Raw genomic sequence first — 14,840 nt, forward strand, 5'->3', positions numbered from 1 at the left:
TGAAATAGGTTGGAGATTCCTGTTGACAGCCTGTTATTATAGTGATTAGTATTATTTAAACCAGCTTCCATTCGCAATCTGTCTGTGCTAGATTTGCATGTTCTCCCTGTGGCTGTGGATGTTTTTCATGGGCCCTCCAGTTCTTTCACACAATCACAAAACATGCTTGGTGTTTTCATAATGTCATTTAAAATTGCCCATATTTGTGTGTACAACCCTGCAATGCACTGACATTGTGTCATTTGCCCTATGCGAGAAAGGCTGATGTGTTATCGGATCCATGCCTATATAAGGTGGGTATACATGTTCAAAGAGATGGATGGATGGATGGATGACAGCGTAACTTGTGTCAAATAAAAGTGCAAACCTTGCAATACAATTTCTAACATTTTCACATAATCCAATAACAAAACACTCAACATTCATGTCAATAGACAGCACCAAACATAAAATTGCATACTACATATCTCCTCGGGTTATGTTGTATTACATTCAGGGATGTAGGCTGGGTTGCATCTTATTTTAGCAGAGATTTAGAGAAGCAATCCACGGTGAGTATACTAATCTAATTTTAGACTCTGCAATTTCATTCAAATTAGAGATGCTTGGAGCAGGTGTAAGGTAATCTCTTGCAGGAGCTGCACTGCAAGTTGGGAGACAAAAAAAGCTTTTCTTAAAACTATGAAGAATAGAGAAAACTAGACGGTGAAAAAAAGGCCGGCAAACCCAAGACCAGGGAAATATAGATCAGTCTATTACTCGGCTTGTTAGGGCTTTTCACATGTAATGGTTTGATCAGTTGTGGGTCATATCATCAATGTGACGCTTATTAACTTTGTTCCAACCACTGATGCGCAAGGCTTGTTAGAACGTGTGTGTGTGTGTGTGTGTGTGTGTGTGTGTGTGTGTGTGTGTGTGTGTGTGCGTGCATACGTGTGTGAGTGATAAGAATTGGTGATATTATAAATTATCTTAAGCAACAAGTGTGAACATTTGCCAAATGTTTAATAAATGTTGCATCTGAAAGAGAGAATTTCAAGCATTTTGATCATTGGCTTCTTTGATTTGTAAAAACATTTGAAGATTGTAGCTTCACCTCAGGGAATCAATTTTTTCTCTCACTATTTGCATTTAACAACTAGATACTATTAATTGTGGACACAAATGAAAGTATTATTAATTCACATGATGCATTCTTGTCTTCATCCCATATCCTCATGCCTCTCGATCAGTCAGGCTGCACAGATTGTCACTGTGAATACACACGGATGATATATTATTCTGGTTGTGTACACTGTTTTAAAATAGTAATATTCTTTCTTTCAATCTGAATATTTCCTTTATGGCGGTAAATCAGCTTAGAAGGAAAAAGCATCACTCATGGAAGAAAGATGAGGCTTCATCCGCTATGCACTCAGTGCATGGGCATGTGTATTTCACAGAAGTATACCAGAGACAGAATAAGTTTGTATATTACCATATGTGTGTGTGGTTATGTACAGTAGAGACAGTTAATGTATGCATGGATTAAAATGGGTATGCCTTTCCATGCTCATGTACAGTAAGCATTAGCATGGCAACATGCATTTGTGTATGCATGACTGAGGGTGTGTTTGGTTGCTTGTCAGCAGCGACGCATATGTGTGAACGCAATACCATGTGTACTTTGCATATTCCCCACGTTGCTCAGTGAGAACTGGAGCACCATATTTCATGGCAATGGGAAACAGGATTTGGTAGAGACAACATAGCTTGATCTAAAGATCAAGTTTATTTATGCATGACTTGTAATTTTCAGCCAAACGTGTCCTAGTTAACTGTCGCCATGGCCCTGATTAGTTGAGACATTTAAAGTAATTTCTTTTTTTTTTTTTTTTTTTTTTTTTTGTTGAGGAGCTTTTCATTTGCAATGCATGACACGGTGACACATGAAGTTAAAGTCATTAAAGCGTTGTCAACCGTGTGCCTTCAAGTCCTGCACATATTTATTGTTTTAATAAACCTGAAGCCTGAGGACAGTCGAGTGACTCACAGACACGTCAACAGAGAATACAGGTAGCTTTTTCCTCAAAACTCTCTGATAAATGACCCAATGGCGAATGCAAATAAGAGCGATTTTTGTCGTAAGAGCAACACCAGCTCACTAAATCCACCCTGTAATGGTTCGGTATGGTCAACTCCTCCTGCTGCTGTCCTTCACACATGAAATCCAATTTTAGGGAAAGGGCGTTTGTGGTTAATATCAGATTACTTTGTAAATGAAGGTTAGTGTTGATTAGTGGCTTTCATTGGAACACTGATCTTCTATTAATCCAGCCTCGATGTAGAGAACGGAGGAGGGGAAGTATGTAGGAGCGAGAAAGATCAGAGTCAATGGAAAGTAGAGAGGAAACCCGTGACAGTGAACAGGTGCATGGGACGTGATGGCATGACCGCGATTAAAATAAATCAAAAAAAGAAGAAAAATCAAACAGCAGCGCACCAACAGATCGAGAGAGTTTATGCTTACAGCTCTTTTGTAGGGTTATGAGAGGCTGGAGTCTATCATCGCAAATTCTGGGTAAATAAACCTGAGATGTACAGTATGTGTCTGGATCATACCAAGAGAAAACCTATGGAATCACACACAAAAAAACATGCAACCTTCACACAGAAAAGTCAAGAGCCAAGACTTTCCCCAAAGTGAAGAGACACTCCACCAATGTACATGACTCACTTCTAAAAAGATTTGTAGTGCATTTTGTCTATGGTGCTTTAAAATCTGCTTCCTGGTCACCTCTTTATACACACGACCCAAGATGTTAATAGAATTTCTCCAACATGGGCGGGCAGGAACCTACACAGACAGTGAAAAATGTCTCTTTCGATTGAGGAATTAAAGATAGAGCAACTGTAAACATCCATGATAAGGTCATAAGGTCAATTCATTTCTCAGGAGTCGGGTTGGTTATAACACTTAAGGGGCTCCAGGACATGAAAGTGTTGCTTACCTATACAGTGGCATTAAGTGCATCATTTGCAGCATTGACTAGATTGATATACCTAATTAGGAAATCAACAATTCGTGATTCATTTGACTGACAAGGTTTTAGCGACAATAGATGTTTCTTGCCCCTATAGCACTTGACAGGGTCATTGAACATAATACTGCATAGTGTTCTGAGTACAGAGTGGCCAGCTGACAGAAAAAGAAAGGCAGTGTTTGTACTGTTTAAGTGAGTAAATAAATACTAAAAGTCCTTACGATCTAAGCCACAGTCTTTGTTTTGCCATCCATTCTCCTACTTTGTTAATATTGTTTGGGGACTTTCTTTTAAATATTTGTTGGACAGCTGGGTAGCCGCTCTTTGCAGTTTATTGCTCAGCAAATATCCTCCTTTGTAAATCATGTGTGCAGCACCACAGTTGCTTACCCACAGTTTTTCGTGTAATTCCGCCCCAAAATGCTGACATATTCACTTATGAAATATAACCAAAGTGAGGTTGCCTTGGTGACGATAGCCATTTGAAAAAGGTTAGGAAATGTTGGCATTTTAACAACTCCCAAAAAACAAACAAACCCCCCAAAAAACCACACCTACACAAAGAGCAGAAGCAGAAACTGTGGTATTGCCTGTATTACATATAGGGCACATATGGGCTAATAGTGGCTGAGGGCCACATGTGGCCTTTATCTCCATTTACCCGTTAGTGTATAATCAAATAAATTCCAGTACTGTGTATCACAACCCAAACCTTCTCGTAATCAGGATGATTACCTAAGCCTGATATAGGGTGTGTTACCAATGACAAACCGAGATTCCTCATGTCCTCAGCTGGTATAGTTTATATTCTGAGGGGTGAGAGGGTAACGCGTGGTCTGTTGTAGATTCTGCCTTAAGTTAAAATGGAGATGATGCCAACTCCCGCCTGTTTTCTCCCTCTGTGTATCTTTCCCATTGGTTAGGCTGTGTAAAGGATAAAAAAAACAGGCTTGTTAAATGTGTAACCATTAGCACAAGTCTAGACTGTGTGCCTGGCTGTGCCACGGGGGGAAGAAATACAGCACGACACCAGCGCTCTCATAGGAAATTGCCACTTTCATCCAACGGAGCCCTCTAAATGGTAGTTTAGTCGACGACACATTGGGCATTAAAAATGCTGCCAATGGCTATTGTCACTTCTCAACTAAAGAAACACTCCAGGAAAGAAAGGGCATGAAAAAACAAGAAGAGGGGTAAAAAAAAAAAAAGGGTATCAGGCTTCTGTTTTAGAATGCAGCTTTTAGGGGTTGATGGTTAAACTCTGTTCTAATTCTCTTTGTGGCACTTTGTTTAAACGCGGTAGGAGGCCATGTAGGCAAGGATATAAAGACTAATATGCGCACAGTTAATATAGAGTGAAGCAGACGTTCAAACAAAACGTTATAGGATATTGTTGACAGTGAAAAGTTGCATCACAAAGCTCTGATGGTGCAGAAGTGGGCACTGTACTCTGGATGTGGTTTGGTTGTTAACTGACTAACTAATGATGATATTAAAGAAATACATGTTAAATAAAATGAAAACTACTGAACATGATGCATGGAGCACAACTGATTTATTTTAAAGGTGGCCCCTTTTTAAAGGTTCATGTTTGGACCTTTACCCGTCTTTACTGTGGTGACGAGCAAAGTTAAGAATTGTTAGATTGAATATTGACTTTATCGCATGATGCTGATGTCAAAATACTAATTGTATCAAGTCTATCGTGAGAACATGTGCTTTGTTTGTGTAAACAGATCACTGTGCTTAAATATTATAGTTTGAATTAGTGTCACAAGAAACAGAGAGCCAGAAAAACTTGACTAATGTAAAACAGGAAGGGAAACTATGTCACATAGTGTTCTTTATTAGGAGATCTATTACTTGGGATAATTAAGTTGAACTTATGAATTGGCTCGCCACCATAGTTTTAGTTTTTTTATACGGCTCCTGGGGAATATATTGCTATAATATAAACTGGGCTCAGTTAAATTATAGACTTCATCATTTTCAGTGGGATCAAATATAACAGCTTCTTCTAATAAAATAATTTCCCCCATAATTGAGCTCAGTCTCAATGTTAAAATGCAGCCCCATGAAGACTGTCTGCAAACAACGACTACTATACATGAAGAACTACCACACGAGTCATACTTTATCACTGCATTTATCAACTGGATTAAATTTGTGGTTCAGCGATACTTACTCCAAACAACTTCAACACAGGAAGTTTACAAATACTTTTTCTCTTTTACAATTAAACTGCACTAATGCGTTAAGGACCTATGATGCACAATTCAGTACATCGCTCTCTGATGTAATTAACAACAATTACAAAGGGTTAAGTCCCTGGTTAATCTGACAGGATGGCTGTATTGTGACTGAACGATGGAGGGGATCTGAATAAAGCCAGAAATGACACTGGTTCCTTTCTTGATAATTGGAGTCAGTTTCCTCAGTTGTCACCATCTATTTTGTTCTAACTGATTGATCTTAATCTTAAATCCACCTGCTGCTTTCTTCAAAGCCAAAAGCTGTAACTTTACCAGTTTTAAATTGATCTGAATAGGTCAGCGACATGCCGATATTTTAAGTACTGTGTTTCATACATATTGCAACCACTCCTGCAAAACATTCCACATCTGTATCATCTGTCCACATCATCGTCTGAAATGCTCTTTTTTATGATCACTTGTGTGACTGACCTGTTCTGAATTCAATTGACTTAATTATTTGAAAAAAATAAAAAATAAAAAAAAACCTTACCCAAATGTTTTATTTAAACACTTTTGTCAACTAAATTGGCCAAACAAATGAAAACTTGAAATGATGAAAACAAATGATAATGTGGCATATATATTTAGTGTCAGTGCATCACTTTAAAATCATGTCAAAAACTTAACAGAACAAATTTGGCTGCAGAAAAGCAGAGGTAACTTTAGGAAGAGAAGGCCGCTGGGACTTTGGTGGTCATGAACAAGTGCAGACCTTTAATGATCTGCTGTCTCACACACATGCACACTTCTTATACTAATTCCAGCACTGCCGTTTCTTGGAAATAGTACTATTTTTACAATCTCTGCTGTCTTCTGGGTCTGTTTTAAATGCGGAATTTGCAACCCAGGATGACAGTTTATCGTTCCATCAAGTGAGGGAGACAAAAAGCCTCAAAGAAAAAAGAAAAAAGAAAATTAACATTAGTTCATTCCGGATCATGAAATAATAAGAAATTAACATCAGGAATACATGGTGGTTGTTTACAAACATGACAAAAAAGCAATGGGTAAACCTCTCCCACCAGGCTGCTCCGGCTCCACACGTCGCCCCGCGAGAGCAAAAACATATTGACCACCAATCAATTGTAACCAGCCAAGAGCAAGGGTCACTAATTGAACGGAAAGAAGAAATTGACAAATAAAATCACACGATGGTGGCAGCTGCTGCGTAGGTGGTTTTCCCACTTTGATTGCCATGTACAGTGTAAACAAGAAGGCAAGTTTGCTGTAAACAGCCGTTTCTACTTCACACGAGCACAAAACACAGCGGCTGAGAAGCAGAAACAAATCACATCTGAGAAACAACAGACCTTTATTGACGGCAACTCAAACTTTTAGCATTAGGTGCGATTCAGTTATAAATGTCATTTCAAACAGACATAAGAGGGAGGAGCTGAAATTAGTTTACTCATGACTGAACTGAAACTATGAGACTTTCTATGGGAAGTAAATGCATCAAGATGAACTTGAGAGATACCATTTTGTTAAAGTTCTCTTTCTGTTTGTCTAAAGTTGTTTCTTTCATGACATCAATAATGTTACACTTAAATACTCGTTGTATTACCAGTTTGCATATGTTACTTGAGTGTTTCTTGTTGTGGTTAGGTTCACTACTGTTTTCCATTAGGGGATCAATAGATGTTTAGCGTATTACTGGAATAAATCAGGTTACAGACAGTCGTGGGTAATGAGATGCCTCTCATACAGCTGGTCAAGCAAAACAACACCGGGATGATGAGGTTAGCGTATGAGAAGTTAAACGGCATATGAGCTTCACTTAAATAGGGTGATTTTACTGCTTTGGCAGTGTGAAAACACACACACTTCACATACAATGTACATATTGCCATAAAAGGCAAGATAGGAAGATGATTACACATTTTTTATCAGATTTTTCTTATTTACTTTCAACTTAACTATATGTTGAATTAAGTTTTGATGTTATTCATGTGACACTCCAGAAAACACTCAAAGCTTGCTAATTTAAATATGAAAACTAAACAATTAGGATTCATAAAGTAAGTATTTGATATTTTCTTCCCAACTACTTGCAGGTATTTATAATGAAACTATGACATAAATGATTTTGTGATTTGGCGCTTGACCTGTGTTGACTAGACTAACGCTGACTGAATAATATGTCAACAGGTTGTGTTCCGTTTGTTCATGTTTGAGGTGTACATGTACTAAGGACAGGAAAATATCACATTCGATATGATGTCATGATTCATAAAATACCCATTAGCTTCAAGCACAGCTTCAAAATGCAAACATGAGCATTATCATTTCAGATCTAATGACTAAAAAACATCAATGTGATCGATATATATACTTGCTAATTGTTTAGGATTATAATACTAAATGCTTTAAAAGTTATGCAGCTTAAAAAAAAGAAAGAAAACAAAAGTGAGGAACAATTACCTAAGTTTCATGCCAACATGTCGCCAGTCCATAGGGGAAACACAGAGGGACAGACACTCACTAACACATACAGGCAATTGAGAGTCATCAATTTATCCCAAATGCATGTTTTTGGACTGTGAGAGAAGATGTTCAGTTTACTACAAAACAGTTCAATATTGCCAATACTGTATTACATCAACAGAATAAAAGAAAAAGAGGACAATAGATTACACCTGCCTTCCTCTGAGCACCTAAACCTACTACCTCTTGTAAATCAGCTGACGATAAGCCCCCAACTCCTCTACTAAAACCAGCCGCATCCCCTAGAGGTGCTGGAGACGGTGAGTGGCATGGTGTAAACATCCAGGAATAATGTTTAATTTGTGGCAGGTATATTTTTTAAAACACCAAAACAGACATCTAAGATGTCAGAACCTCATAAGCCACATTTTATTGCCATCTTAAACAACATAATGTAATATATGAATTAACTTCAAATCGAGTATATAGAATCAATAACAGAAACTAAACTATCGTAAACTTCTGTGTACGTATGACTTCACCTTTGCATAAAGAAGTAGAACATTTTCTTAACATTTTTATGAGGTTTTAAACATGCAGGGATCTGGACTCATTTGACACAGCTAATGGATAAAAACAAAGGGAATAACAGGAGGGGGTGTGTGTGTGTGTGTGTGTGTGTGTGTGTGTGTGTGTGTGTGTGTGTGTGTGTGTGTGTCTGTCCTGGGCAATGAGTGAAATTCAGCTTAGGGCAACACAGGTTTTCCATTAAAAGTACACGCAGCACGCGACAGAAGACCAATTAGACTGCTCAGCTTCTGAAGGAGATAAGTGACCTGAGAACACTTCCTCACACGCTCACAGTCTTCAAAACGCTACGTGAGGCTTCTTGTACATCTCCTAAATGTGTATGTGACAAGAGTGTGTCTTTTGATGATAGGGTCACTGACTTTCCAGCAGACAGAAAGTGAAAGTGAGACAGACACAGGTAGAAAGAGAGAGCGAGAGAGAGGGGGGGGGGGGGGGGAGATGGAGGCCACCTGGGAAATTATGGCTGGCACTGCCGCTGCCTCAAGCATGAAATTGAAGCCGTCCGACAGTCCAACTCACCAGTTCCTTCCCGTTCATATTCCAAAACAATTAACTAGCACAACCTCCTGCCTCCATGCTATAATATCCTGACCTGCCTATAGTCTCGGCACGCAGAGGCGAGGCCAGACGTAGCTCACCACACGGGACCAGGTGGAACTGATGACAGCGGGGATGGAGAGATTGAACAGGATAGATGTGTTCAGGTTCGTCAGCACTGGTGGACAGAGTGACGGACAGACGGACACTGCTGTCCTGAGAATAGCATTACATGAAAAGTCAAAATGCCAAATGAGTTGCAGCATTTTGTGGATTAATAACCCAAATTCTACACTTTCTTTATGTGGACAAGGGTCGTGGCAGTCGTGAGGCTACCCCTACCATTACAGGGTAAAAGGCAGGAGATACCGCAGAGAGATCCATCAAAACATCAGTGATAAACTACTAGGAATAAAAAAGCAAATACCAAAAAATCTTTGGATTGTGGAGGAAAAGGGACGGCGTTGATAAAATCCACCAACAGGAAAGAATTCATGGCACAAAGTCCAAAAGCCTACATCTGAAGCTGCACCATCTCGCTGTGAAGAATAGCAACACAATGCACTCTGCAAAAGACATTTTAACTGTCACAGATTAATTCACCAGTAAAGATGTCACGCATTAAGACCCCAAGTTGAATAGTCATTGTTAAAATCAAAAAGCATGTCACGCTAAAATGATCCACTGGGAAAGAACTTGGGAAGGACTCCTCCTCGCTCACTGGAGATGAATGCTAAGTGCTACAACACCGTGTGACTGGTCGGGAAATCAACTGACAGAAAATACTGTGACTTTTATGTTGGTGAGTGAGCAAAATATTATTATACAAAAATTATAGCCCCCATATTGTTTTATAGCTGAAGTTGTTTAGCTTCAGAAATGTAAATCCTGTGTAAATTTTAACCATCAATCCATCCACTCTTTTACTGTCTGGCACTACGTCCTACTCCAACCTTGATCTAGTGCATTGTTGGGGACCATGACCACTTCACTTCCCATGCAGACTGACCCACATCATCTCTCCAGTGCGTCCCGGGGGAACGACCTTGAGGCTAAAGTCCCAGCCGCCTGTGTGGTGTACCTCCAGAGGAGACAGCCAGGTTAAGGCAGAAGACTAACAGAAACACCGAAGTGCCAAAATGATCTAATAAGCATATTTTGGGATTATTGGAAGAAGCCAGAGAACCTGGCTGGAAAACAAACATGATGAACATGTGATTTCCTCACAGAGAGGCCGCGAGCCAGAAACCATCCTAGATTCTCACTGTGTGGTGACAATTTTAACCATTACTCCACTGTTCCACACAAAGTCTAAAACTGTCATCTTAATGCAAAGAATAAGGATCTTATCTGGTGGACAAGTGACGATACTCCATCTGTAAACACCTAATGCATGGCATATAGACCGCAAGTTTATCTGATAAACTTTTGGAACTGTTATACAAGATAAGACAAGTAACTTTAGTCAACGTTTCAATCTTTGGGAAATCCAGTTTTTTTAAAATTTTTAATTGCCAAGCAACTATTTAGTGAGTTAAGATACAAAGGTCCAGATGAAGGTGTGACAGGTGGCTCGTCCATCACAACAACATGATTTTGTTAATCTTGATTGAAAACGTGGTCAAAGTGCCGTTGTCCAACAGTCCTCATCGACTGCTATATTCATACTATCAGCTCCTCCTTGAAACAGCTCGCACCCTTCCTTCCATCACATAAATGTTTGCAAGGCTTGATCACTCGTTGGTTTAAACTGTGACATACTGTACACGGTAGAAGCCTTCCTCGCTCGTCCAACGTCAGTATCTCGTCAGCGGTGCGATAATTACCACGTGAGAAAGAACTTTAAGAAGTCTGGATACGAGGTCTATAAATCATAGCTATAAAAAAGAAAAAGAAAAAATGTGGGAGGAGAAGCCCTGCTGTGATGAAAGACTCTGTTTTGACAGTTAGTGTCTTCAGATGAAAGGGATTCATCAGATGGAATGAAATAAGTATGCTTCAAATCATGGCAACTTCTAAACCCCTTGGGGTTAAGTCCGTTGGTGGAAAAATGGATCTGAGAAGATGATCAATAAAAAGTACTGAACATATTGGACTTCATTAATATGTAATATATTGACCGTAGTTTTACACAAGTACTAGACGAATCTTTAATGCGATTGCACTGAGTTTAGGGTGACAGCTCAGATTGATTTAATTCTTCTCATATCACTGAAATAAACACAGTCCACCTCATAGCAAGTGTATTTTCTTTTTGAGTGAATTAAATCTGAACGACTCTGATTTCATAATGGAGGAGCCAAGGGGAATAATGCCACTGTTGTTTTCTCAGTTTTTATCTCGCCATGCTACTCCACCGTGAATGATCACTGGAGATTACTTCACTTCAAAACTCTCATTTGTGTTTGTCTGATTTCCTCCCATCGTGTTTCACAATGAGTTTAGAGGCTTTTCAGCAGAGCCAGCGTGCCTCCGAGTAGGAAAATATGCCTGAGCAGACTTAGATTAGATGACTTACACTGATGATACAAGACTTTTATGCCATGAATCTTAAAATACCCTCCACATCCTCCATATAAATACAAAGCCTGAGCACTCTTGAACAGTTTTTTTTTTCTGCAACAAAGTTTTCAAGCATCACTCTGAGTTGCGGAGGATGGTGAAGTGAGTGTTTCTACATTTTGGTCCAATATGTGGTCGACGACGATGGATGAGTGCCTCATGTTTTATAACCTTTATGTATACTACAGGGACACTTGCATGGTGAAAAGGTCTTGCTTTCATCTCGTGGGTATACATATGCACCAGTAATAGCCGAGAGCGCAGTGTGCACATACAGATGGATTTTAAATAGTACTTGAATGATTCTACACGGCTCTTCTAATCAGTGCTGATTGTCAAACTGCAGGATCCTGCGGATGCTACTCGGATTAAATGGATGCCGACTTTGTGATGTCTAGACCCCATGAAATCAGAGCTTTGATGTCTGGTAAATGGACTATCATAGGGGCTTCGAACTGCGTCGTACGTGATGAACATTTCAAGAGTTATGTGAAAACATACATCGGTCTGCCATAAATGCAATTTATGTCATTGTGTGTTTTTCTAATTTCTTCTGTGATTTGTTTTGATAACAGTCTTTAATTTGGAACCATGTCACTGAGGAACTAGTGATTGGTATGCGTTGCACATAGAACTATTTTACAAGATACACGTGTATGTAGAACGACAATGTGAAGAAGCAAAAGTTGTTCAATTTGTCGCATTTTTGGTTTAATGGATGTTTATTTTGAGTACGTCGATAGTTCAACGGTGGATTGGTGAAGATGTGGAAGAAATAAATCCACCACTAACAAGAGAACCGTTGTCAGGGATGCCTCGAAGGTGTGACCTGACTGCAATCAGTGATCAGTATTTTGTTTTATTCAGTCTTGTTCAAATAGTAAAGGTGCTGCCGTCTTTAAAAACGATAAAAGTCTATGAATGAAAGTTAGTCAGAGGAATATTATTTGGCTGACTGATGACATTTGATTGGTTCCAAACTGCAACCTCCAGACTTCAGAACAGATGTCCTCAGGTAAGTTTCACAATGTAGATTTGCAGCACCAATGACAGTCCTTGTAATAGGTAAAGCAGGTAAATCAGTGACGTAGCTCTCAGACGGTTAAGGCAACATGACCAGTAGGAAACAACTACAGTGTGGCTCAATTCAATCATTACTAGAAATGGATTCACAGACTATATTTTACCCTGGTTTAGTTTGGTTTTCATAGACACACAGGTACACAATTACTTTACTGATCAACAATAACCCCTCAATGCTTTAATTCTGTGCACCATTCTCATATGTTGTGAATTCAACTAATCATGCAGCCAGGAATGCTCCATTTTTGCTCGTTTCTGAAACCTCATCCAAGTATTCTCCATTTTATTCTACATCGAATCAGGTTAAAAGGTCTGGGAGCAGAAAGCGATGGTGGTGATCAAAATACCGTTGTTGTGTGGATGTTTTCAGTAGTAACAGTAATGAGTACATAAAGAACCGGGAAACCTTTAACTTGAACCTGGAGACTTTATAGGCAGGTAAAACAGTTCGAAATGAGTCTGCTGGGGAAACTGCGGCTCATTTAATATCGTCCTCATATTAATGTCCTTGTTGAATAAATACATGAAGGTGTTTTTATATCCCTATTTTCTATAGGTGCGAAATCACCGGGGTCATCAATCATAACAATATTACTTATGTTACCACTTCTTAAATCTTAAAAAATAATTTAAAAAGTTTTAATCCTAAAAGTGGTCTGATGAAACATTTCATTGGACCACTTTCAATAAATTTTTGGGGGGAGAACGTCGTGTGAGGGGAATAATAAATTGCAAGCAAACAACACACTGTTTACATACTCTCAGTTTGTTTGTCATATGTCTTTCCAAACTCCATGAACCAGCGTAACTTCTTTAAACATATATTGACTTTGTGGACTACTATTGCAAAAAAAACTAACAAAAAACCCCGATACAAATGCAGAAACTATTAAACTATTAAATGCTGATGTTTGCACTCGGGTTGGATGCAGAGCCTCATATGCAGACATGCACACTCTTTCATGCATCAACTACTGATTGAGCATTTTCTTCGGAATCCCCTCTAGGGCCCAGATTCATTTTCAGATGTGTAATTACAGACAGCTGAAGGGCTGTGTGTGTGCGTGTGTGTGTGTGTGTGTGTGTGTGTGTGTGTGTGTGTGTGTGTGTGTGTGTGTGTGTGTGTTTTCAGAGCCATCATCGGGGGTCCATAGTTAATCAGCAGTCGACCAGAAGTCTCTGGGATCAGCCCATCGATTCCGTCCCTGGGCAATCAATTCTATCAAAGGCATTACTTAAATTGAACTCAGATCAGAGCGAGTGGAGGACATGCAGCACAAAAGAGTGGATGAGGACAGAGCAGAGACATGCAGAAGCCGTAAACACACAGCAAAGGATGGAAATAGTAGATAGAGTACAGTGAAGGTTTAGATCATATTGAATATGATAGATAAAATAATATGCTTTAATAGTAAGATATTAATCAGTGAGCAATACACTATAAATGTTAGATTTTAGGCCTGGGATGTTAGACTTGTTGTTTTTCCATCACAATATTAAATAATTGGACATGTTTTAGCAGAAACGTGACGACATGTGGTCTCCCTGCACTCACTCCAAAATTAAACTAGGTTTTTCTTTCAACTCCTCAAGGCAATATTACATAAAAAAATACTTTTGCCCAAATCTGAAATCTATTCCTGTAATTTCATTCACCTGATTAATCAAAAAAACACATTTGCTTAAAACAAATTTTGTTCCTCAGATGAAATTCCAGGATTCTGTACAGGCCTTTCTTGAAATAGCAGGTTAAAATTTTTAAGCATTTCGCTTGAAGCCAGTTATTCCTTTCAGTTTGTTCAGTTCATCAGATGAACATGAATTTTATTCGTGTGTTGGATGTTGGTCGGAAAGCTTGCAGAGAGACGTTTGAGCTGCGAGAATCAATGTGGCTGAGAAAGTTTGAGAGCCTCTCACAGTCTCTGACCTTGATTAGATATAATGAGACTTAAACCACAAGTCCAGTAATCTGATGAAATGACTTCCAGATTCACCTTGTGATGAATACTAAACATCGGCATCGACTCCAGAGGCATGCACACGTTTATGCCGGTGCATGCATTGGATCGTTTAGAGACAAATATGCAAGTGTACACATACAGTATGTCCTTGGTGTATTCTAGTCAGACTTATGATGACTGCACTGTTCTTTGAAAATAATCTGAATACATATTGCAAACAGGAGCTGGACTATAGTTACAGCCATATGGAAAATCTTGTGATAAAACCGAGGTGGAGCGAGTGACTCAGAGCAGCTCTATTCTGTGACTTATCCCCAGTGCCAACTACGGTAAATCACTAATATGAACTTGCACTGAAAGGAGCATAAATTCAGGACTTAGGTTATGTTTAAGACAAAGGCATG

At 39.1% G+C, this 14,840-nt stretch overlaps 1 protein-coding gene across 1 annotated transcript in view; it reads right to left on the minus strand.

Moving 5' to 3' along the window:
• Positions 1–14,840, minus strand: part of lrp8 (low density lipoprotein receptor-related protein 8, apolipoprotein e receptor) — a gene marked incomplete at its 3' end in the record, with an annotated part of 184,217 nt that overhangs the window by 82,682 nt on the left and 86,695 nt on the right. The window lies entirely within an intron of this gene.

The sequence above is a fragment of the Lipophrys pholis genome (genome assembly GCF_963383615.2).
Source record: "Lipophrys pholis genome assembly, chromosome: 10".
Lineage (NCBI taxonomy): Eukaryota > Metazoa > Chordata > Actinopteri > Blenniiformes > Blenniidae > Lipophrys > Lipophrys pholis.